The sequence below is a fragment of the Erythrolamprus reginae genome, chromosome Z (assembly GCF_031021105.1).
Source record: "Erythrolamprus reginae isolate rEryReg1 chromosome Z, rEryReg1.hap1, whole genome shotgun sequence".
Lineage (NCBI taxonomy): Eukaryota > Metazoa > Chordata > Lepidosauria > Squamata > Dipsadidae > Erythrolamprus > Erythrolamprus reginae.
Window position 1 is genome coordinate 14,202,181 of NC_091963.1, and position 24,673 is coordinate 14,226,853.

Below are 24,673 nucleotides of genomic sequence, written 5' to 3' on the forward strand. Positions count from 1 at the left end.
ATTAATTGACTGGTTTTGCTAGTGAATCCCAAAGCTTTATATAGTTTTATTCCAGCACTCTGGCAGACTTTGATCACTAGCAACTCCTCCTGACATTCTCCAAATGCTGATCTTGAGCTGCCTGAAAATTTGGAAAGCTCCAGTCGCATGGCCTCAAGAGGACAACTAATTTATTTATAAAATGGTGGAGAAATAAGGTAAGTCATTCATTCTCAAGGTGACTACAAGTGGTTTTCTTCAATTGTGGCTTCTAGTAATTTCCATTCAGTGAAAAACTACTTTAAATGTTGAAATCATGTTTATTATTTTTCTTTCTTGATTATTCATCTATTGCTTCAACTGCTCTAAGCAGGGTATTCAGTACATCCATAATAAGAGTGACTACAGTCCATACAGTTAATTTTATCCTTGATTTATGACTGATCCCTTAGTGATTATTTGAAGCATGATGGATTTCCCAAAAGCTATTTATGACCCAATTTCCAAGTTATGACATCTGTAGGCATATGCACACACATATAAGTGCATGAGCGCGCACACACACACGATTGCATCTTGGACACTTGGCAAACAGTTTGCAGGGTCCCACTGTTATGTGTCAATAATTTTCAATGGTGGGGGTTTTTTTTGCCAATTTCTGGTGTTTACTTCTGCTTCCAGCAAAAATACCTAGTGGGTAAAAATGCAGTCTCTTAATGACCAGCACAAAATATACTATAAAATTGATTTTGATCATATGGTCACCTGCAATGACTGCAAAAACAATTTAGGTCATAATTACCATTGTAAGCTGAGGACTACCTGTATCTTAATTTAGGAGTTAATAACCATTAACCCAGCTATATCAGAAAAACTCTAGGCATAAACAATTACAAAAGGCTGGGAGGATATTTACTTCAGTCCCCAAAAGCTTATTAGGAGAAGAAAAAAAACCTTGACCTCCCTAAATTCCTAAAGCCTTTCAGCTCTTTTAATTCCAAGAGGGAGGAAGAGGATGGCACACTGTTATGTAGACTTAGGATAGCACAGAGAAGGCCCACTGTTATGGCTACTAACAGTTTCTTAGAATATAGTTATGCAGTATTCTAAGGCTACAGTTGGAATATTGCATTCATTTTTAGTTGCCATGATGCAAAAAAGGATGTTGAGACTCTAGGAAGAGTGCAGAGAAGAACAACAAAAACAATTAGGAGACTGGAGACTAAAACGTATAAATAACAGTTGCAGGAACCGGGTATGTCTAATGAAAAGAAGGACTAGGAGAGACATAATAGCAGTGTTCTAATATCTCAAGGGTTGTCACAAATAAGAGGGAGTCAAACTATTCTCCAAAGCACCTAAGGGTAGAATAAGAAGCAATGGGTGGAAGCTGAACAAGGAGAGAAGCAACTGAAGAGAAATTTCCTGACAATTAGAACAATTAATTGGTGGAACAGTTTGCCTCCAGAAGTTGTAAATGCTCCAACACTGGAAGCTTTTAAGATGTTGGATAACCATTTGTCTGAAGTGGTGTAGGATTTCCTGTCTAAGCAGGGAGTTGGAAGGTCCCTTCCAACTCCTATTCTATTCTATTCTATACTATTCTATCCTAAATTTTCAAATGGCTATATTTATGTAGGTATGAACATGAAAAAACAGAGCTTCATGTTTTTCATGCTCATATCCACATAACTATAGCCATTTGCAAATTGTTAATACTAAATTTAGATGAAGATGAACCCTATCTATGACCACCATTTTGATATTTTTTAATCCATATGCTATGGATCTTCTTTCTAGAGTTAGCAAGTTTCACTAACCAATCTTTGCACATGTACTCGAAAAGCCACAAATCATCACCATAGAAGACCGAAGAAACTACTTGGATAAAACAGTGAAACTTTTTGAACCAACAAGAAAAGAAGGGGGAGGGGAGTAGTATAAAATATAGAAGGAAAGCAGATGGGAGATAAAAATATAAAAGGGGCAAATTGAGGATATATGTTTATATTTGGGAGATAATATGTATGGATTGATAATATATATGGATATGTATGGTGTATATAGATGAATGTTTGTGTAAGTTTGGTGAAAAAATACAAAAAATACAAAAAAGAAAAGAAAAGAAGTTCAGCTTCCATGACTCAGCTTCCAGACAATTCATCAGCATAGATTCCTCTGACATATAAAATAATAATAATTTCTAAATAAGTACTCGGCACTAAAAGTTCTGTGACATTTTGAAGACAAACACATTTATATAAACTAAGTCATATTTGGAAGCTCTTATTGTTTAGAAAAAAAATAGTGGGACAATATTGCTGATGCACTTTTAAAAAGTTTGTAAGACTGGCATTTCAATTCATCTCTAATTATTAGAGATGTGGCCCTGTGAAGAATCTAATCACAGAGTTAAGAATACAGATAGTCTTTGACTTACAACCACAATTGAGCCCAAAATTTCTGTTGGTAAGCAGAATATTTAATTCTGTTAAATGAGTTTTGCCCCATTTTTTTATCTTTCTGATCATAGCTATTTATTTGTCTATTTATTTGTCTGTCTGTCTGTCTATCTATCTATCTATCTATCTATCTATCTATCTATCTATCTATCTATCTATCTATCTATCTATCTATTTATTTGACTTTTATGCTGCCCCTCTCCAAGGACTTGGGGCGGCTTACAGCATATAAGAGAACAATATATAACATCCTAAATCCAATTAATTTAAATTTATAATCTAAAAAAAACCAGAAAACCATTAAAATAGCCATTCCCATTCGGTCAACTTACTCTCAACTCATTCATCGGCCAGAGGGCTAGAGTCTAGTGGTGCCAAGCCTGGCAGCATAAATGAGTCTTAAGACTCTTGTGGAAGGAGAAGAGGGTAGGGGCGGTATGAATTTCTGGGGGGAGCTGATTACAGAGGGCCAGTCCCCCCCCCAGAGAAGGCTCTTCACCTAGGCCCCACAAATGACATTGTCTAGTTAACGGAGCCTGGAGAAGGCCGACTCTGTGAGATCTGTAGGATTCATGCAGCAGAAGGCGGTGCCGTAAGTTATTAAGTGAATCACTGCAGTTGTTAGTAGGTTAATAACACAGTTAAGTGGATTTAGCTTCCCCAGGATATTGCAATCATTACACATATATACCAGTGGTCAAGCACCTGAATAATGACCATGTGACCACAAGAACCCAGCAACAGTCTTAAATGTAAAAAACAATTAGAAGTCACTTTCTTCAGTGACATTGTAACTTCAAGACATCAAAATATTATCAATTTCTTGGCAATCACATTTCAAAGTAAACTTACACATCAGTAGCATATTCTTAGAGATAACTGGGGGCTGCTTGCTTGTTGCAAAATACTCTCTGCAAATGCTCTAGACATAATGTGCATAGCAAACTGTTTATCTGATTTCATACTAATAATAACATGTTTAATAGGTTGAAATAGAGAAGGGAAATTGTAGAGGACTTGCTTTGGTTTTTGAAACACCACAGGTTCAGTTTCTAAGGAGATATTCTCCAACCTTTATATGCAGATTTCAATTTAAACTTCAAGCTCCCATAATTCCTATTGAATTGGTTGATAATTATGAGTGCTGAAATTCTCTGTATCTAGAGAATACTGGTTGCGAAGGCTACCCTAAAGTTGCAGAACATAGTATAAAGGTTCTCTACCAGAATTTTACGCAGCTGGCACCATTTGAAGAAAAAAATAAAACCATTCAGCTAAACGGACAAAATAATCATCTTTGTAGAATGTACAGTCTCCTATTACATCATTCTAACCCCCCTCCCCCCAAAGCATTTATTTTGGCAGAAAGAAAGCAAAACAGTACAGTAATAATTCAAAAATAAAAATGTTGTCAACAATAAAAAATCTGGAAGACACCACCCTGGAACTGCCCTAGAGTTGTTGAATAGCTCCACATGAGGATTTAACTAAACACAAACATCTAGAAAACAAAAACTGGTTTTAATCAAGATTCAAGCATATGCAGATCATGAAACCAAAATGTGGATGGGGGGGGGATCTTATATTCTGAAGTTTGAGGGTTTGAGACGAAAGTCAGCATCCATCCCCCCCCAATCTATTTTTATCCTCCAAATAGTCAAGTTGCTATACAGCTTGTTTTCTGCCAATGACTCAAATTTACTGTCAGCATCTTGACAAGAGAGATTCGAATGAAACAACGTTCCTCATAAATGAGTGCTATGACTCACTAATTTCTCTCACTGATGATGCAGAATCTCTCTGTCTGCCCTTCCAAAAATACACAAGGAGACAAGGGATTACAGCTTGAAGGAAGCAATCTGCAGAAACGCATTGAGAGGGGGGAAAACGCACCCAAACCGAGAGACATGTATTTTGCAGCCTAGCCAACATTCAGGTCAACAACTAGATTGATTGTACATCTTTAAGAGGTTTTTGGACTTCTAAAACGGCCATCTGTAAACTATCCAGTAAATAACTCTTGACATCAAGAGGGGTTTCAAGAGCAATGGTTAGGAGATTGTTATTGTAGAATCCAACTAGGGTAATGAAATGTCTGCAAATAATAATAATAATAATAATAATAATAATAATAATAATAATAATAATAATAATAAACCTTTGAGATCACCAAGGATTCCAATGTTCAACCCTGAGCTACAAATATTTGCTACTAATATTTGTATTATTATTATTATTATTATTATTATTATTATTATTATTATTATTATAGGAATATTCAAAACATACATAAAATTAGAGGTATGGATGAACTATGAAGTATTTGGACTCCATCCTTAAATCTGGAAATCTTCTCCGGTATAGTCTGAATATCACCCATTGGGGCAAATAAATTTGGGGGGGGGGATCAGAATACTAGAATAACATCACTTTGAATAGTAAAAATACACTGCTCAAAAAAATAAAGGGAACACTCAAATAACACATCCTAGATCTGAATGAATGAAATATTCTCATTAAATACTTTGTTCTGTAAAAAGTTGAATGTGCTGACAGCAAAATGAAATTGATTGTCAATCAGTGCTGCTTCCTAAGTGGACAGTTTGATTTCACAGAAGTTTGATTCCTAAGTGCTGCTTCCTAAGTGGACAGTTTGATTTCACAGAAGTTTGATTTACTTGGAGTTATATTCTGTTTTTTAAGTGTTCCCTTTATTTTTTTTGAGCAGTATATATACAGTGGAACCCCGACATAAGAGCTGCTCTACTTAAGAGCAACTCGAGATAAGAGCTGGGAGGGGAGAGATATTTTTGTTCTACTTACAAGCCCAAATTCGAGATACAAGCGCCAAGGAGCTGTCTCCTGAAGCCAAACGCTAACTTCCGCGTTCGGCTTCAGGAGACAGCTGCGAAGCGGCGTGCATGTTTTAAAAGGTTGCAGCCGGCCTGGGGGGCTCGGGGGGGTGCTTGCAGCTTTCTTTCTTGCTCTTTTTCTTTCTCTCTTTTACCTTCCCTTCCTCTATTTCTTCTTTTCTTTCTCCTTCCCACCTTCTTCCCTCCCTCCCTTCACTCATTCCTCTCTTACTCTCCCCTTTCATAAGTTTCCTTGCTTCCTTCCTCTGTTCCTGTCCCTTCCCCCTTTCTTTCTTTCTTTCTTTCTTTCTTGCTCTTTTTCTTTCTCTCTTTTACCTTCCCTTCCTCTATTTCTTCTTTTCTTTCTCCTTCCCACCTTCTTCCCTCCCTCCCTCCCTTCACTCATTCCTCTCTTACTCTCCCCTTTCATAAGTTTCCTTCCTTCCTTCCTCTGTTCCTGTCCCTTCCCTCTTTCCTTCCTTCCTTCCCACCCTCCGTCCATTCATTCACCCATTCCTCTCTTGATCGCTTAAAGCCGGTCCCTGGTGCAAAAAGGGTTGGGGACCTCTGTCCTACAGGATTGGGTGGCAGAGAAGTTGAACATATGTAAATTTAAAAGTTTAAGAAAGTTTACAAGTTAAGTGAAAGAAACTTCATTATTCATTTATATGTAAATGTACATTTCTTCATTAAAAACATGTCTTTCTGCATAATTTAGACTAACTTTGTGAGTTTTTTGAGGGCTGGAACCAATTAAAATTATTTACATTAATTCCTATGGGGAAAAGTCGTTCGAGATAAGAGCTGCTCGACTTAAGAGCCCAGGTCCGGAACGAATTAAACTCGTATCTCGAGGTACCACTGTATAATATAATAGGGCCCACATTTTATTTATATTTATTTATATACCATCTTTATTATTTTTATAAATAACTCAGGGCAGTGAATATATAGCATAGCGAGGCCTGTTCTGAGTGGAATTTGTCCCATTAAACTGATGTATGGTCTTTGCCACTGTATTGCAGCTAAGTTTCAGGGCCTTGACAATCTTCTTATAGCCTAGGCCAGGGGTAGGCCAAGTTGGCCCTTCTATGAAATGTGGACTTCAACTCCCAGGATTCCTGAGCTAGCATAAATGGCTCAGGAATTCTGGGAGTTGAAATCCAAAAGTCATAGAAGAGTCAACTTTGCCTAGGCCTAGACCAACTTTATGTAGAGCACCAATTCGTTTTTTCAGATCCTCAGAGTTCATTGCTATGAGATGCGATGAGGTGCCGGCAAACTTACCTTTGCCAGCAGGCCTGGGGCTGTTGAGTTTAACATCTTGCTCCAGTCGAGAATATGACTGTTTGATTATATCTAGAATGACTGTGAATGCCTGGTTTAAATATATATAAATTTAAATGTTTTTCTGTCAAGTCATCTGGCAGATCCAAATATGGGAGGGAACTCACTTCTCCCCTTTTGCTTCTCAGCCCCACTCCAGGGGCCACCCAGACACCATACTTTTATATTTAAAAATATAAAAATATGGTGTCTGGATGGCCCCTGGAGTGGAGCTGAGAAGCAAAAGGGGAGAAGTGAGTTCCCTCCCATATTTGGATCTGCTGGGTGACTTGACAGAAAAACATTTAAATGTCCCCTGGCTTAACTGATAAAAATGAGTAGAGCCTGTGGCCTAGTGGTTAGAATCTTTAACCCATGTTTGAATGCTATGAGGGTATGGTTAGCTGATGAGAGCTAATAAGCTTGAAACAGGTCTATCCAGGTCTCCCTCTATTTCTTTATCAGTTCTTTACAAATTCGAAAATATGATTTGGTGTCTGGAGGGCCCCTGGAGTAGGACTGAGAGGCAAAAGGTTCCCTGCCATATTTGGATCTGCCGGGTGACTTGACAGAAATATATATGGGGTTTTAATATTGGTTTTAGGGTTGGATTTCTTCTGCTATACAGTATTCTGTATTGCATTTTATTCTTATTTTTGTAAGCAGAAGAAGGGCGGCCTAGAAATCCAACCAAATAAATAAATAATAAATAAATATAATACTACGCCCTCCTCCTATTTTCCTCATAACATCCATCCTATGAGGTAGTGATAAGTTGAGCTGAGTGAAGGTGACTGGCTCAAAGTCACCCAGCCATGTTAACACATATAAACATATATCCATCCTAAGATAAAATACAGGAAATAGTATAAGGGCAGACTAGATGGACCATGAGGTCTTTTTCTGCCGTCGATCTTCTATGTTTCTATGTTCATGCCTAATTTGCAATTTCCTTGGGATTGGCTCATAATCAACCAACTATCCAAGGCAGGACTAGACAATTTGGTGTCTTCAGCACTAGGCCAAACCGTCTGACACCTTTTTTGCAAAAATATTTACAATACCTCTAAACTCTATACTGTACATTTTTCTCATATTTACCGAGGGTCTGTTTCTTTTTTTTGTGTGTGTGTTTGTTTGTGTGTGTGTCTGTTCTTTTTCTTTACTTTCCTCCCCTTTCTAATAGATGAACTAAAGATTCTGAAATTTAGAATATATAATTCATGTCAACATTCTCAAAAAGGCCAAAATTTTTAATTTTAACCCCCCTTTCTATACCATTAATGAAAGGTACTCAAAAAGGAGAAAACCAACTTTCACTGATCATATTTAAAACTATTCCAAATCACACACACACACATACACACACACACACACACACACACGTAATTATACACATACAAGCCTGATTCTTGTATCGTTAGCAATAAATATCTAATAATGAGCATCTAATTTTCTGCCAACTCCTCTTATAATTTCAATTAAGAAGCAATTCTAAAGAGATTTTTACTCTTTACCTTGTTTCTTAACTTTGGCAACTTTATGACTTGTGGACTTTAACTCCCAAAATGTATTTATTTTATTTATTAGATTTGTATGCCGCCCCTCTCTGAAGACTCAGGGCGGCTCACAACAGTAATAAAAACAATATAGCAGTGGAATAAATCTAATATTAAAAAACATATAAAACCCTATCATTATTTAAAAAAACCAACCAGCACATTCATACCAAACATAAAACAAAGTATAAAAAAACCTGGAGGAAAGGTGTCTCAACTCCCCCATGCCTGGCGGTATAAGTGAGTCTTGAGTAGTTTACGAAAGACAGGGAGGTTGGGGGCAGTTCTAATCTCCGGGGGAAGTTGGTTCCAGGGAGCCGGGGCCGCCACAGAGAAGGCTCTTCCCCTGGGGCCCGCCAAACGACATTGTTTTGTCGACGGGACTCAGAGAAGGCCAACTCTGTGGGACCTTATCGGTCACTGGGATTCGTGCGGTAGCAGGCGGTTCCGGAGGTACTCTGGTCCAATGCCATGTAGGGCTTTAAAGGTCATGACCAACACTTTGAATTGTGACCGGAAACTGATCGGCAGCCAATGGAGTGTTGAAGAAACGTGGGCGAATCTAGGAAGCCCCACGATGGCACTCGCGGCTGCGTTCTGCACGATCTGAAGTTTCCGAACACTTTTCAAAGGAAACCCCATGTAGAGAGCGTTGCAGTAATCCATCCTCGAGGTGATGAGGGCATGAGCAACTGTGAGCAATGACTCCCTGTCCAAATAGGGCCGCAACTGGTGCACCAGGCGAACCTGGGCACACACAATATAGGGATTCACCATTCTGGGGGTTGTAGTTTGCACATCGTAAGGTCAGATACACTACTTTAGTCATACATTTGCTTGGTTAGAAAGTTAGATTGTTATTTGTCACAAACTGAAAATATCCTGACCAATCTCCTGTTCAACGTCAGCTTGGACAATTTTCAAGTTTTTCTCCTTGTCTGAAATCCTCCCCTGGTTCAAGATGAATACAGGATGAATCCACCATATAGAAACTTCACTGAATTTAACAGGCCACTTATCAAGGTTCACTACTGAAAGATTCTAATTTTGACCAACCGGATGACAGACTGAAATGCCATGATTTTGGCTAAAAGGGAGAATGGCAAATGCATTTCATTAAATGTAAGTATTCTCTGCCACGATCACTGTGTGGTCTATTGGTCCCTTGAGAATTTCCTTAAGAAAGAAGCATTTGTATCACCAATGCTTTCGTGGCTTACTGTGGTATAAAGAGAACTAAGTTTAGCGGGGAAGCTTTCCATCCTCAATGTTTATTTCTTTTATTTATTTATTTATTTATTTATTCAATTTTTATGTCGCCCTTCTCCTTAGACTCAGGGCGGCTTACAACATGTTAGCAATAGCACTTTGTAACAGAGCTAGGCTATTGCCCCCACAATCCGGGTCCTCATTTTACCCACCTCGGAAGGATGGAAGGCTGAGTCAACCTTGAGCCGGTGATGAGATTTGAACCGCTGACTTTCAGATCTACAGTCAGCTTCAGTGGCCTGCAGTACAGCACTCTACCTGCTGCGCCACCCCGGCTCAAGCTTAAACAGACACTTTATGTAATGAAAGCAAATCACTTCCATTTTTGGAATTTTACCCCATTAGTATCACTCCTAATGTCATACTCCCCTTTCATTTCTTTATATGGCTGATGGGTTATCTTTGAAGTGCAGATTTTTAAAAAGTCAACTGCTGGAAAAATTATCTTTCCTGTTCAAATCAGCACTGTCCAGCTGTATTAGCAACAAAAACTAGAAATAATTTTGATGATAATGATTTTGATGTTGTTGATGATGGAGGAGGAAGAGGAGAAGGATAAAGATAAGATAAGGAACAGAAGAAGAAGAAGAAAAGAGGAAGAGGAGAAGGAAACAGGAAGGAAGGAGGGAGGGAGGATGGAAGAAAGGAAGGAATTGGGGCTTTATTTCTGTAGCTGGAGTCACCATGACTATAAATGTTCTTAATAAATAAATAGTAACAGTTTTTGAAAAATGCTAATCAATGTCTTCCTAATTTTCCTTCCTTCCTTCCCTCCCTCCCATCCTTTTTTCCCTTTTTCATTGCCTTCCTTTTCTCATCTCCTTTCCTTTTTTCCTGTTCTTCCCTTCCCTTTCTCCTCCCTTTCTCCTTTCCTGTCCTTTGCTTCCCTTCTCTTTCTCATTTCCTTTCTTTCTTTCCCTTTCTCTGTTCCTTCTTTACTTCCCCCACCCTTTCTCCCCTCCTTTCCTTTCCTTCTTTCCTGTCTTTTATTTTCTTTCCCTTCCCTTTCTCCTTTCCCTTCCTCCTTTCTTCCTATCCTCCCCTTCCCTTTCTACTTTCCTTTCAACTAAACATTTTGAACTCCTACATGCTCTCTTTTGAGACTTTCTTCAAGACTCTACTGTATTCCCTACTCTTCCTCTTCTCGCAGTTTGTCTTAAAGCATGGCGCTCAGAACCAGACAAAATGAATAAGATGGATCTAAACAATGCAGAACCCAGTTGAATTTTTATTTTTTTTATATGGAAATGTGATGCAGTCTAAACCATTATGTGTAACTCTTTGTAATCAACTACGCTATTTTTTCACAAGTATTGTAAGATGTATTTCTTTCTTCACAATTACTGTATTTGCATGCCAAATCTTTCAAAAGTATATCAAAATCATCAGTGAAAAGCAAGAGAAGTTGGCCTCAGAAGTAACAGGAAGTCTAGGTGGGAATGACTTATAAATAAAATCACATTTTCAGTTGGACTCCAAAGACTTATTACCAGGATAGGTTTTCCTTATACTGTATAGTTCCTTTTCTAAGTAAAGAAATTTGCATTACTCCTTATTTATTTCTTTTATTTTCAATTTATCTTTCTAATTTAGTATGATTGGTTTACATTTGATATCTGTCTTCTAGGGCAGTGTTTCCCAACCTTGGCAACTTGAAGAGATCTGGACTTCAACTCCCAGAATTCCCCAGCCAGCATTTGCTGGCTGGGGGATTCTGGGAGTTGAAGTCCAGATCTCTTCAAGTTGCCAAGGTTGGGAAACACTGTTCTAGGGTACTAGATATCTCCCTCCATTTGGTGCAGGTGACAAAGTTTCCCTCCACTTCTTAATTCTAATTCAAGTGATTAATAAAAAATAAGGAGGACAGGATGCAGGACTGAATTTTATGGCACTCTACTTCATAATTGAAGTTATTAAGAATCTACTAAGATTGTCATTGCCAGAACTCTTTGAAAATATATCCATTTATTCAGCCACATAATTGTCGTGTCATCCATCTTCCATTTCTCTATTCTGATAATCAAAATGTCAAATAATACCCTGCCAAGCACTGTGCTTAAATCAAGGTATATTGTGTCTATATAATAGTATCCCACATACTGTATACTGAGAAAATTAGCTCAAAAGAATGGAAATAAAAAATAGGCCTTATAATTATTTGCCTGCAATTGTCTCAACCAAAATTCCCCTTAAGCTTTCTTAGCTCTGTATTTGCATATATGTGCATATTTCTACACACACACACACACATATTCATGGAATATATTCTATACAGATAAATTCATGTCTACATATTTTCATGTAAGTGTTGAACAAGTTCTGGCAGTTTTCCTGATATGATTTTTCTGAACTCTCAAACCCAGTTAGCTTTATATGTGTAATAAGGCAGAACTGGAATTCACTGACTCCCAGTTTCTAGCCTAATGCTTTTAGCCAATACATCAAAATGGCTTATATCCGTCCATCCATCCATTAATCCATCCTTCCATCCATCTCTTTCTCTCTCTCCCCGCAATATACTCTCACAGACATACAGTGGTACCTCTACTTAAGAACTTAATTCGTTCTGTGACCAGGTTCTTAAGTAGAAAAGTATGTAAGTAGAAGCAGTTTTTCCCATAGGAATCAATGTAAAAGCAAATAATGCGCGCAAACCCATTAGGAAAGAAATAAAAGCTTGGAATTTGGGTGGGAGGAAGAGAAGGAAGAAGAGGAGGACAGTCGCTGCCAAAGGAAGAAGGTGAGGTGAGGGGAATCAAAAAAATCCAAACTTTAAGGCTTAAAAAAAGGGGGGGACTCTGAGGCGTCGAGGAGGAGCATGCCCCTCCCATATACCGGGCACGAGGCTGCCTCCCATACACTGCACCAGAGAGAGAAACCCAGGTGGGCAAGAGGGGGGAACCTCCTTTGACTGAAAGTCTGCGGCTGCTGCTGCTACCTGCTGCCTCTTCCTTCCCATGCTGAAGGGCTCCCCACTCCTCTCACTCGCTCACTTTGTAGCCGGCGCCTTTCCTTCACTATTGTGACTCCTTGGTTTGGCTGAAGGCAAGTGCCCCCTTTTGCCTTTCTGCGCCCAGACACTCCAGGAGACAACCTCGCACTGGGTGTATGGGAGGTAGCGCAAGGAAGTCACCACAGCGAAGTGGTTTATTCCCTCTCCAAGCGCCCAGAGAAAGGAAAACACTCTGTTCGTTCTGGGCTGCCCAGAGCGAAGGGAGAGTTTCTTTTCTCTGGGTGCTGGCAGAGGTTTATTCCCTCTCCAAGCACTTAGAGAAAGGAAAATGCTTCTTTCGCTCTGCACTTCCAAAGCCTCCTTAAGCGCCACCAAAAGGCTCCTCTGGCAGCCCAGAAAAGTCTGAGATGGCCGGGATTAAAGGGGGAATAGCAGGAAACTGACTGGGCCTTTGTGCCGCTCTCAAATTTCCTGGGAAATTTTTCCGGGCTCAGATTCCTAAGCAGAAAATGGTTCCTTAGAAGAGGCAAAAAAAATCTGGAACACCCGGTTCTTATCTAGAAAAAATTTAAGTAGAAGCCTTCTTAGGTAGAGGTACCACTGTACTACATTATTGTGTTTTCCGGTATAATTTTATTTTGTTCCTTAACTTTAATTATGCTACTGTCCTTATTATGAAGATAATTTCAAAATACTATTCAGACAATAACAGGAAGATTTACTATTAATTTACTAGAACTCTGGAAAAGTGGCATCAAGACTAATGTAGAATATTTAAATGTATGAAATTAGAATAACTGAAGTGCTGTAAAATGGCATTTCAATACATTATTTCTTGATAATTAATTAAAGGACCCAAATACAGGCTGCCAATTTGATCAAAATCGTGCCGAAAGCTATATTCCTTCTATCACCTTTACATAAGCATCGCATCACAATAACTAATAATTTTTTTCTCAACCTCTCAAGCCCTCCCTATTGTCTTGGAGGAGTGATTAATATGATTGCTCAACTATAGTTGTACTGTTGTTCCTGCCTAGGAAGGTTAACACAATTTTAATGAACTCCAAATTGACTTTGTCTGGCTCAGACACTAAGCAAGAAAAGATCTGGAAGGAAGTTCACTTAAATTCCGAGGCACTGAAGGGCTTGGAAAAGACATTCAGATATCAGGATATGCCTACAATATCAGAACAGTGATATTGTTTTCCCCGTGGCATTCTATAGATTTCAAAAAAAGCAGGCTAAGAAGAATATTGATGCTTTTTAACTTAGCTCTTGGAAAGATTCCTGGGAAGACCAGGAAAAAGAGCAAATGAATCACCTAAGAAGTCAACCCCGAAGATCTCATTTTGAGGCACAAATGGCCAGGTTGAAATTATTCTACTTTATCATGGGGAGGAGAAAAAAATCGATATAATTGGTTGCTAAGAGTCAACACTCAGTTGTTGACATAAAATCAATCAATTTTAAGGCAGCATCAACATTAAATGATAATATGTCTCTTAAAAACAAAAAACAGAAACTTAGAGATGTGAAGTTTATTAAAGCTGGGAAAAATTGGGATAGATAAAATTATTTATTTAATTAGTTAGTTAGTTGCATCTGTATGCTGCCCAACTCCCTAAGGACTCTGGGCGGCTCACAACAAAGAACAAGACATACAGTATTAAAATATTTGGACCTCTAAAAAGAGAAAACCGTTTAAAAACAATTTAAAACCTACAATAAGACCATACGTATCATTTATGGCCAGATATTGATCCTTGGGAATGGGCAGTACAGTATACAAATTTAATTAAATAAAATAATTAAATAAATAAATGTATCATCTGATCAACGGCTTCAGGCCTGCCGGAAAAACCAGGTCTTTACACCTTTCCAGAAGGCCAATAAAGTGGGGGTAGTACGGATCTCAGGAGATAGCTGGTTCCAGACAGCCAGAGCCACCACATAGAAGGCTCTCCCCCGACACTGTTTAGCTGACGGGAACTGGGGAAGACCAACTCTGTGGGCCCTTATCAGTCACTGGGTGCTATGTGGTAGAATTTAGAATTAGGGGTGTCAACATTTTTTTCCCTCCTCTCCATTAAAAAATGGATAATAAAATATTTCCTAACATATTTTTAAGTGCTACGTACAGGGTTTTAAAAAATATTTGTAGGTTGCAACCTACTGCTTAATTAGCAACTATTTCGAAGGCTGTTGTTCCATTATTATTTTTTAACCTTTTAAAAACAAATGCTTTTGCAATGCTTCAGCAGATCTGCTCCCCAAACCACATCAGGCTGTATTCAGAGTACACATTCATGGCTCACTACATGGCTGACAACACTTCTCACCCATGAAGCAATCCAACAGAAAGGAAAATAAATTATCTTGCAATAAAATTACATAAAGAGAACATGGGGTAATTTGTCAGTGTTGTGTATTTTAATCCCAATGCTCTCATTTTCATTATGGTTTCTCAGACTGGAATAGGGACCTTGACAACAATTTATGTGGTTTAGCATGCTCGACTGCCACTTAGGTCAAATATTAAAATGGGAGCCTCATCAGACTCTAAGGTACTTGGCTCAAGTACAGCTTTTTTCCATGATACCAATGCATAAACGTGACTCGATGCTTTCAAATCAACCTGGTAGTCGAACTTCCCTGTGTATTCGTAACATAAAGAATACACTTATTTTTACAAAGATCATAATATAAAATGAAAATAAGGATAGGAAAATGGGACAGGGAAAGGGAAAGAAGAAATGTAGGAAAAAGGAGAAGGGGGGAAGCACTGACTTCTAATTTTTTTCAGCACAGTAAAATACATATTAAAATTACAGCCTCAACTTTTTATTATTATGTATATACTTAGTAAATACTAGCCATTTCTAGAACAACAAACTAATCTGATCAGCAAACCTCAGGATTTCATTTTTCCCCCCTGTTTCGAATTCAAAGTCTAGAGGTAGATATTCCAGATATTCTTTATTCTGATTAAAACAGTTAATTTTGCCATGTCTCTAACAGCATAGGTTTTTTTCATGGTCATACATTCATGAGCCATGATGGTGCAGTGGTTTGATCCTCACTGGCTCAAGGTTGACTCAGCCTTCCATCCATCCAAAATCAGTAAAATGGAGACCTAGATTGTTGAGGGCAATATGCTCACTCTGTAAACCGCTTAGAGCAGTGCTTCTCAACCTGGGGGTCAGGACCTGGAGGTTGAATGATCATTTCACATGGGTCAACTAAGACCATGGGGAAAAGACAAATTTCCCATAGTTTTAGGAACTAAAGCTTCTATTCTGGTACCTTGAAACATATTTTTACAATCCAAATAAATAAAATCCACAGTGCATATCAGACATTAATACAATCAAAGGAGTCCAGAAATACTTCACAAGAAGAGTCCTTCACTCCTCATCACGTAACAAATTACCCTACTCCTCCAGACTTCAAATACTAAATCTAGAAAATTTACAACTATGTTGTCCCCGAACTGATTTAACTGTTGTTCATAAAATCATACATCATAATGTCCTCCCATGTCAGTGACTACTTCACCGTCAACAACAACAACACAAGAGCACGTAATAGATATAAACTGAATGTAAATCGCTCCAAACTTGACTGCAGAAAATACGATTTCAGCAATAGAGTGGTCACCGCCTGGAACTCATTACCTGACTCTGTTGTTTCTTCCCCCAACCCCAAAATCTTCAACCTTGCATTATCTACAATTGACCTCTCCCCTTTTCTAAGAGGTCTGTAAGGGGCGTGCATAAGTGCACTTTTGTGCCTAATGTCCCTGTCCTACTGCCTTATTATCCTTTCTACTACTACATTCTACTTATGTTATGTTATGTTATGTTAATATGTATTATAATACTATACTTGTTTGACAAATAAATAAATAAATAAAATCCGACCAATCAGTCATTTACAGTGGGGGTGTCCCTCTGACCTTCCTGCCAATCAGCTTAAAACTCTGTTGGGATAATTAGACTTAGATTTATGGCTGGGGTCACTATAAAATGAGGAACTATATTAAAGAGTCATGGCATTAGAAAGGTTGAGAACCACTGACTTAGATAAAGCTGTGAAGCGGTATATAAATCTAAGTGCTATTACTGTGAGAAAAAATAAATTTGTTTTTTCTTTTTGTCCCCAAGCTCCATGAAAAATAACTTAGTATATTTCACTAGGAAGCTAGAGCGTAAATCACTTTGCTTGTAATAACAGGCAATTACATGGTACAAAACATTGTCAGCTTTTGTCAAGAGAGGCAACAAGAGCCTACATATTAAATGGTGCTAACTGTAGAAAACACAGTCATCTAAGAGAATAATTTAGTATTTGGAGTGCTTGGATATTTACAAGATGCAAGTCCAGAGAATTCAAATAATCTGAACTGCTTGCAACTCTTAACACCTCAATTTGAAAACAAGGAAGACTTGATAATAGGTTTTCACTTAGGCTACTGATTATATTTTGTTCTGTATGAGAATAATTTAGGCTTCCAGAGAACAATACAAGGGCCCAAACACATAATCAGTGATAAGGCAAATATGGAATACTATTTTCTGCCAAACCAAACATCATTTGCTCTAGAGTTATAGAACATAATGTCTCTCTGATAGGTTTTTCTTTGAAAACTAGCTTTTCTATCTTAGTTCCCTATTCCATTGATTTCCAATTGATTTTTTTTAATTTGTTCCTCCAACCATGAAAGATTTTTCATCATGTGTATCCATGGACCAACAAAGGTGACATGAAATTGCCTGAAATTTTTAGAAGATGAAAGCAGTTACAACAAAGACCAAAGAAACCTAACACCTTATCTGCATTTTCCAATTTTCTGTGCCTCTGTTTCCCCGTCCAATTCACAGTTTTGGAAAAGGGTGAGGAATTAGACAGCCCACTTTCCTAAAACACAGTTTCATGCAGTACAATCAATTCTGACAGGCAAAAGACAAGCAGAGTTGCTGAACCTTCTCAATTTCCTTTCCTGTTCCTTCTGAAGAACATGTTCTTCCTTCTTCCCATGGTTTTGCATCAACTGTAAGCAATTTTGCTCCTTCCTAGGGGGTTGAGAACACAAGTAGCGGTAGTCCTTGACTTACGGCAACAACTGGAACCACAATTTCTATTGCTGAGCAAGGTGATTTTCAGGTAAGTTGTGTCTGATTCTATTACTTTTTTTGCCACTATTGTTAAGCAAATCACTGCAGTTGTTAAGCGAATCAGAAGGTCATTATAGTATTATAGCAAAAGCATTTAGACTTATATACCACTTCATAGTGCTTTTACTGTCCACTCGAAGTGGTTTACAGAATCAGCATATTGCCCCAATAATCTGGGTCCTCATTTTACCCACTTTGGAAGGATGGAAGGCGGAGTCAATCTTGAGCTGGTGGTGAGATTTGAACTGCTGAACTACAGCTAGCAGTTAGCTGAAGAAGCCTGCAGTGCTGCTATATTCTAACCACTGCGCCACCCTGGCTCTATCTCAGATTAAGCAGATCTGGCTTCACTCCCAGACTTTGAATGTTAGAAACTGGTTGTGAAGGTTACAATGGTGAATATATAATTGGGGGTATTACAACCATTGTAAATACATGCTGGTTCCCCAGCAGCTCAATTTTAGAAGATGCGAGTGTGAGGATGCTGTGATGATTTTAAGTGTGAGAGGATGTGCAATAAGTACCACATTTTGCAGAATATAAGATGCACCTTTTTCTCCCCTAAAAGAGAGTGGAAATGTGGTGTGTTTTATACACTAAATACAGCCCTGTCCCCGTATTCCATTTTTGCAAAAAATGGGGTGTGTAGAAGTTGCCTTATCCCCAGCCCCCAAGAACACTCTGCAGGCCTCCCAAACCCTCTGCATGCCCTGTTTTTCGCAAAAAAGGGTGAAAATGGACCTATTTTTGCAAAAAATGATGTGCACAGAGGGTTTGGTAGCCAGGGAGGACAAAAACTATTTTTTCTTACTTACCTCTTCAAAATCCTAGTGCATCTTATATGCCGGTGCATCTTATAGTCTGAAAAATATGTTCACTTTTTTACTGCTATTCTATCAGCAAGTGGTCTCTAAATGAATGGCTGTAAATGAAAGACTGCCTGTGTGTTGACTTGTTAACCATATTTCAGGGAGAAGTAAACCTTTGAGAGCTGTTTCTGAATGATTTCATGTCCCTGTGGGGACACTATGACAATCACAATCATGAGGACCACTCAAGGTCACTTTTTTCAGTATGCTAGATGAATGCTAGTTGAAAGTTGTAAATTGAAAAACTACCTGCAATCATTTGCTTTCTAGAAAAACCGGCAGAATTTCTTAGCTGCTATCATAGCTACTGAGGAAATCTTAACATGGACATTAATCTTTTAATCAGATCTACCCTTTGCCATTGGCATTCTACCCATCCTTTAAAGAATATCATCAGCAAGGAATTGGAGACGTCTAATCTGGGATTACAAACTTGCATTTCAAGCTAGAGGAGCTTAACTAAAAATTATCAGAAACTCATGGTGTAGGTCATCTTTCTCCAACCTAGGTGCCTTCAGATACGAAGATCTGTTCCACCTCAAGCACCACCCTTCCCCCAGTGCATTATTAGTGAAACCGCAGTGTTTCACTATTCTATCCCAGCCCACACAGTGTGTTTCTCATTGTTCTGAAAGAACAATGTGCTGTACCATCTTCCAGTCCCTCCCACAGGAAGTGGGGAACAATCAAAGCAATGAATGACAATTCAGTATTGTTTTGCTTATTCTAGTTATTTGTATCCCATAAAGCTGTATCTGAGATCCTTGAAATGCCTGCAAGGTTTGTTTTCAATTGCTCAGATTTCCAACTTCAGATCCCATTAAAGCAACTAAAGTAACATCATTTCTAGCGATATGCCACTATACTCTGGAAAGACTGTGCCTGTCTAAATTTGGAGATACTGTATACATAGAATAAAACTTCAGACTCAATGATTAGAGTGCAGCATTGCAGTCTGATTCTGCAGACTGCCGAAAGTTTGATTCTGACCAGCTCAAGGTTGACTCAGCTTTCCAACCTTCTGAGGTCAGCAAATGGGGACCCAGATTGTTGGGAGCAGTAAACTGGCTTTGTAAATCACATTGACAAGGCTGAAAAATATTATGAAGCAGTATATACAGTGTGTGTCTGGGGGGGGGGGGGGGGAGTATTTAGTCAGACACCAATTGTGCAAGTTTTCTCACTTAAAAAGATGAGAGAGGCCTGTAATTGACATAATAGGTAGACCTCAACCATGAGAGACAACATGAGAAAACACATCCAGAAAATCACATTGTCTGATTTTTAACGAATTTATTTCCAAATTATGGTGGAAAATAAATATTTAGTCACCTACAAACAAGCATATTTCTGGCTCTCACAGACTTGTAACTTCTTATTCAAGAGGTTCCTCTGTCATCCACTCATTACCTGCAGTAATGGCACCTGTTTGAATTTGTTATCAGTATAAAAGACACCTGTCCAGAACCTCAAACCGTCACACTTCAAACTCCACTATGGCGAAGACCAAAGAGCTGTCAAAGGACACCAGAAACAAAATTGTAGCCCTGTACCAGGCTGAATCTGCAATAGGCAAACAGCTTGGTGTGAAGAAATCAACTCTGGGAGCAATAATTAGAAAATGGAAGACATACAAGACCACTGATAATCTCCCTTGATCTGGGCCTACAAGCAAAATCTCATCCCATGGGGTCAAAATGATCACAAGAACGGTGAGCAAAAATCCCAGACCCACATGGGGGGACCTAGTGAATGACTTGCAGAGAGCTGGGACCAACATAACATGTTGTAAGCCGCCCTGAGTCTAAGGAGAAGGGCGGCATAAAAATTGAATGAATGAATGAATGAATGAAGGAAGGAAGGAAGGAAGGAAGGAAGGAAGGAAGGAACGAACAAACAAACAAACAAACAAATCAGTAACACACTATGCTGCCAGGGACTCAAGATTCTGCAGTGCCAGACACGTCCCTCTGCTTAAGCCAGTACATGTCCGGGCCGGTCTGAAGTTTGCTAGAGAGCATTTGGATGATCCAGAAGAGTATTGGGGAAATGTCATATGGTCAGATGAAACAAAAGCAGAACTGTTTGGTAGAAACACAACTCGCCGTGTTTGGTTGAGGAAGAATGATGAGTTACATCCAAAGGGCACAATATCTAGTGTGAAGCATGATGGTGGCAACGAGTCTACGGAGAGGGGCGGCATACAAACAAACAAACAAACAAACAAACAAACAAACAAAATAGGCGTTGATTGCTTACCTGAACGCCTCTTCTCGTACGGTGAGCGGGTACAGCAGTCACATGGGTTGCTCATGTCCAATCCGGTGGAACTGAGCCTAGTATTAAAAAAGCTTGCCGGATCCGCCCCTTCCCCAGAATTCGCGAATCCATAGACTAGGCTCAGCTGTGAAGCTCTGTAGTGTTCAACTCTCATTGTTAGAGGAAGAAAGATATAGAAAGGTAAAGAAGACACATACAAGGGCGGGAAGTGACTGCTGTACCCGCTCACCGTACGAGAAGAGGCGTTCAGGTAAGCAATCAACGCCTATTCTCCGTACTGAAGGAGCGGGTCCAGCAGTCACATGGGACATACCCAATAGATGGTCCCTAGGGTGGGATTAGATTGCTATCGTGTGAGATAACGGATTGGAGTACCCTTCTGCCGAAGGCAGCGTCCGCTGAAGCGTAAGAATCAATCTTGTAGTGCCTGATGAAGGAATTTGGCGAGGCCCAAGTGGCTGCTTTGCAGACCTCCTCCAACGGGGCTTGAGTCGCCCAAGCGGCCGAGGTGGCTGCGCTCCTGGTGGAATGCGCTGTGATGTTCCTTGGAACTGAGAGGGAGGCCGACTCATAGGCCTTAGATATAGTCCCTCTGATCCAACGGCCTATTACTGTTGAAGACACTTTGGCCCCCATGACTCTGGGGTGATAGGCTATAAAAAGTGCTTCTGACCTCCGAAAGGGTCCTGTGCGTTGGATATAGATTCTCAGCGCTCTGGTGAGATCCAGGGTGTGCCATCTAATTGCCAAGGGATGGTCTCGTTGGAGGCAGAAGGAAGGTAGGACAATATCCTGAGATCTGTGGAACATGGAACTGACCTTGGGTAAGAAGGTGGGGTCCAGTCGCAAGACTACCTTGTCCTGATGGAATTGACAAAGGTCCTGCCTGATTGAGAGGGCAGCCAGCTCCGAAATGCGTCGGGCCGAGGTAATAGCCACCAGGAATGCTACCTTAAAGGATAGGTACCTGAGGGACGCCGATTTTAGGGGTTCGTATGGTGCCTGCGTGAGGGAATGGAGAACCCGTGGCAAATCCCAGGATGGATACCTGTGGACCTTGGAAGGTCTGAGGTTGGCTATGCCCTTGAGGAATTCCTGAACTTCAGGGAAGGATCGGAGAGGCTGTCTGCGGGGGCCCCCCAGGACAGATGAAATGGCAGCCAGATGACGCCGGAGGGTGCTGGTGGAAAGTCCTTTATGGAAGCCTTGCATAAGGAAGGAAATAATTCTGTGTATGGGGATGCACAGAGGGGAGAGACCTTCCTGTAGACACCACTGGTGAAACTTGGACCACGTGTGGTCGTAGATTCGATTGGTCGAACCCCTTCTGGCCTTTAAAATGACCTCCACTGAATCGGGGTCATGACCACGCAGTTCTAAGTCTCTCCTGATAACAGCCAGGTGGTGAGGTGGAACCACTCCGGGTCTGGATGAAAGGAGGCCCCCTGCCGCAGCATATCCACCCGAAACGGGGAGTCGCCAAGGGTCCTGGACGGACCAGCTGTTGGAGATCCGCGAACCAGGGCCGGCGGGGCCAATGAGGGGCGATTAAGATTACTCGGGCCCTCTCGGTGAGGACCTTGTGAATCACGTCCGGGAGGATTGGAATTGGAGGAAATGCGTAGAGTAGGCCTGGAGGCCCATGGACTCCGGAGGGCATTGATTTGCTTCCGCTCCCGGGGATGGAAATCTGGAAAAGAAGCGAGGGGAGTTGGGCGTTCGCATTGGTCGCGAAGAGATCCAGGATTGGTAGAGCCGAATCTGAGGCTGATTTGATGGAACAGGTCTTGATGGAGGTTCCACTCTCCTGGGTCTATCGTTGCTCGGGATAGCCAATCCGCCTGGACGTTGAGGCTCCCCGAGATGTGATCGGCTAGGAGCGACTGGAGATGTTTTTCCGCCCAAAGGCCTAACTTGAGGGCCTCCCTCATGAGAGCCTTGGATCTCGTGCCCCCCTGTCTGCAGATATGGCTTTTTGTGGCAATGTTGTCGGTGAGAATGAGAACGTGCCGGTTGGGAATGCGAGGAGAGAAATGCTCAGAGCCAGGGAAACGGCTCTTAACTCTAGCCAATTGATTGGCCTGGAAGCTTCCTCCGGGGACCACGTACCCTGGGCTATCATCCCCTGGGCGTGGGCACCCCATCCCGATAGACCGACTGGCATCTGTGGTGATGACAAATTGATCCGGGCACCTGAACGGGGATCCTCTGTCCATGGCCGGAGACTTCCACCACTTGAAGGATCTGCGAACACTTGGTGGGATGACAATGCGCCGATTTGAGTTGCTGTGCCCCGATCTCTGAAAGGGTAATAGGAGCCACTGGAGTTCCCTAGCATGAAGGCGAGCCCAGGGAATGATGCCTATGCATGACACCATTTTCCCCAAAAGGGAAGGACAGAGTTACTATGGATACTGAAGAATTAGATAAAATGTTAGAATTAACTCCACTATACTGAGTTTTCTCTCGGGGGAGAGAAAAACCTGGGAGGATTCTGAATCAATAATGGATCCCAGGTGTGAGATGGGAGTGGAAGGTTGGAGGTGACTTTTATCAAAGTTGATGGAAATCCATGGTCCTGAAGGACTGACATGGTGACAGAAAAGTCTGTTTTCACTTTCTCTAGGGAGTTCCCATGAATCAAAATATCATCAAGATAACATAAAAAGTGGATGGGAGACGCCCGGATATAGGCCGCCAGGGACCCCAAGAGCTTTGTAAAGACCCGAGGGGCCGAGGAAAGGCCAAATGGCATCGCCCTATACTGGAAATGCCTGCCTTGAAAGGAAAAACGTAAAAATTTTCTGTGGCACTTGGCTATAGGAATTGTGAAGGTAGGCCTCAGTGAGCTCTAAGGAGACCATGAAATCTCCCGTGTGAATGGCGGCAAAAATAGAAGACAAGGAGTGCATCTTAAACTTCCTATATTTGATGAATAGGTTTAGTTTCTTTAAATCCAAAATAGCTCTCCAACCTCCGGAGGACTTTGGAACCATAAATAGGATGGAGTAAAAACCTAGGCCCTTCTGACCGGAAGGAACCGGTTGAATGGCTCTGATGGACAATAGATGAGAAATGGCCTCCTCCATACGGTTACAATCTGAGGAGGACCTGGGAGAAGGGCAGGAAATAAAACGTTTAGGGGGAGGAGAAATAAATTCTAAAGAAGGCCTGTTTGAACAGTGTCAATGACCCAGGGGTCCTTGGAGGTGAGACGCCAATTAGGGCGAAATGAGCTAGGCGACCCCCTATGGGAATAGAGGAAAGATTACCATCTAGGTTTTTTTGAAGCCCTGTTAGAGGAAGCTCCCCTTTGGAAGCGAAACCTCTACCCCTGGAGTTCCTACCTTGGGAACGAAAGCGGGGGGAATACTGACCTGGAGATCTCTGATAGGAAACCGCTTGATCTTGCTGGCGCCCTGGGCGACGAAAGGACTGCGTTTTGGTAGCCTTTTTGTGGTTGGACCCAAAACTTTCTTCTTGTCCGTGGTTTCCGTGAGGAGTGGATCCAGAAGATCACCGAAGAGAAGGTCGCGCTTTAAGGGACCCTGGGATAACTGCCACTTCTGGCGTACTCCCGCTTGCCAAGGGCGAATCCATAGGAGTCTTCTTGCCGTTGTAGAAGCTGCAATGGACTTAGCAGAAAATCTAGTAGATTGCAAGGTGGCATCAGCCACGTACTGGCAGCTGCAAAGACCTTGTGAAGTCTTGTTGACCTCTCAAGTCATCGGGAGGAATATGCTGTTGAAGTTGGCGAAGCCACAGCAGCATGGCTCTGGAGAAAAAGGAAGCCGCTGCAGAACTTTTAATGGCCCAGGAACTGCGGTGAATCCTCTTTTGAGCATTTGTTCAATGCGCTTGTCCTCTGGGCGGAGGACTTCTCCGCCTCGCCTGGCACAGCCGCTGCCGAGTGAAGGATCTTGACAGGTTCATCCGGTTTGGGAAAG

General features: G+C 40.8%; 1 protein-coding gene across 4 annotated transcripts in view; it reads right to left on the reverse strand.

Annotated features, from left to right (window-relative positions):
- LOC139154351 (disco-interacting protein 2 homolog C) overlaps window positions 1-24,673 on the reverse strand; it is a 416,316-nt gene that overhangs the window by 167,650 nt on the left and 223,993 nt on the right. The gene's annotated exons all lie outside the window — the stretch shown is intronic.